The sequence below is a fragment of the Plecotus auritus genome (genome assembly GCF_963455305.1).
Source record: "Plecotus auritus genome assembly, chromosome: 3".
Taxonomy (NCBI): domain Eukaryota; kingdom Metazoa; phylum Chordata; class Mammalia; order Chiroptera; family Vespertilionidae; genus Plecotus; species Plecotus auritus.
In genome coordinates this window covers 53,706,198-53,708,072 of record NC_137772.1, presented here as the reverse complement: position 1 = coordinate 53,708,072, position 1,875 = coordinate 53,706,198, and positions in this window count along the sequence as shown.

Sequence of the window (1,875 nt, the reverse complement as noted above, 5' to 3'; positions counted from 1 at the left end):
CAGTATTATATGAAATGCTGAAAGGTATTCTTTATATAAGAAGAGGAAGAGGAAGAAAAAGGTAAAGATAAAAATTATATCTATCAACAAGTAAATCTAAAAATCAAGTGAATAAAAAATCTGATGAACAGAATAAACTGGTGACTATAATAGAATCAGGGGCATAGAAAGGGAATGGACTGACAATTCTTGGGGGGAAAGGGGTGTGGGGGGTGCTGGAAGAGACTGGACAAAAATCGTGCACCTATGGATGAGGACAGTGTGGGGGAGGTAAGGGCAGAGGGCGGGGTGGGAACTGGGTGAAGGGGAGCTATGGGGGGAAAAAAGAGGAACAATTGTAATAATCTGAAAAATAAACATTTATTAAATTTAAAAAAAGAGATATTATTGTATAACTAGAGGCCTGGTGCACGGATTTGTGCACTGGTGGGGGGTGTGGCCTGTGGGTATAGGCCCACTGTGGGAGCAGCCACTCATCCCGGTCAGCCAAGTGGTGCTCCCACTGTGGGAGTGCATTGACCACCAGGGGACAGCTCCTCTGTTGACTGTCTGCCTCCTGGTGGTCAGTGTGCATCATAGTGACTGTTCGAGCGGTCGTTCTGGACGTTCCATCGTTTGGTCTCTTGGCTTTTATATATATAGATAGATTACTCTAAACTTAATAGCCTGAAGGAGATCAGTGTATTTTGCTTTTCATTTTGTGGGTCAATATTTCAAAAAAGGCTCATCTGGGCCATTCATCTACACATATGATTCATTTACTGATATTCAGCTTGTTGCTGGTCTTGAATGGGGGATTCAAGATGGGTCGTACCTGTCTTATAATGGCCAAAAAAATACTGGTGATTGGACAGAATCACTCTCTCTCTCCATATGGCATCTCTGTGTGTCTCCATGGGCTTTCTCACAGACTGTTTCCTCAGGTATTTTCATGCCTTACATAGCAATTCAACAGGTTCCAATAGGACATATAGATGGCCAAGAGACATAATAAAAAATGCTTAAAGTCACAAATCATCAGAGAGATGCAAATTACAATGGCAATAAGGTATCACCTCATACCTATCAGAATGGCTATCATCAACAAATCAACAAATAACAAGTGATGGTGAGGATGTGGAGAAAAGGGAACCCTGAAGGGAATGCAGACTGGTTCAGTCACTATGGAAAAGAGTATGGAGTTTCCTCAGATAATTAAAAGTGGAACTGCCATTTGACCCAGTAATCCTACTTCTAGGAATATATCCTAAGAATCCTGAAACACCAATCAGAAAGAATACATGCACCCCTATGTTAATAGCAGCACAATGTACAATAGCTAAGATCTTGAAACAGTCCAAGTGCCCATTAGTAGATGGATGAATAAAAAGCTGTGGTACATGTACACCTTGGGATACTATGCAGCTGTAAAAAAGAAGGATCTCTTACCCTTTCAGACAGCATGGAAGGACCTGGAGAGTATTATTCTAAGTGAAATAAACCAGTCAGAGAAAGACAAGTATCACATGATCTCACTCATATGTGGAATCTAACAAACAAAATGAAACAATAAACAAAATAAATTCAGAGACATAGAAGCTTGAACAGACTAACAAATCTCAGAGGAAAGGTGCAGGGTGGGAAAAGATCATCAAAAGAACTTATACGCATTCTAGAGGCCTGGTGCACGAAATTTGTGCATGGGGAGGGTGGTGTCCCTCAGCCCAGCCTGCACCCTCTCCAATCTGGGATCCCTCTCACAATCCAGGACTGCTGGCTCCCAACCACTCACCTGTCTGCCTGCCTGATTGCCCCTAACGGCTTCTGCCTGCCAGCCTGATCACCCCTTAACCACTCCCCTTCCAGCCTGATCAACGCCTAACTGCTCCCCTACCA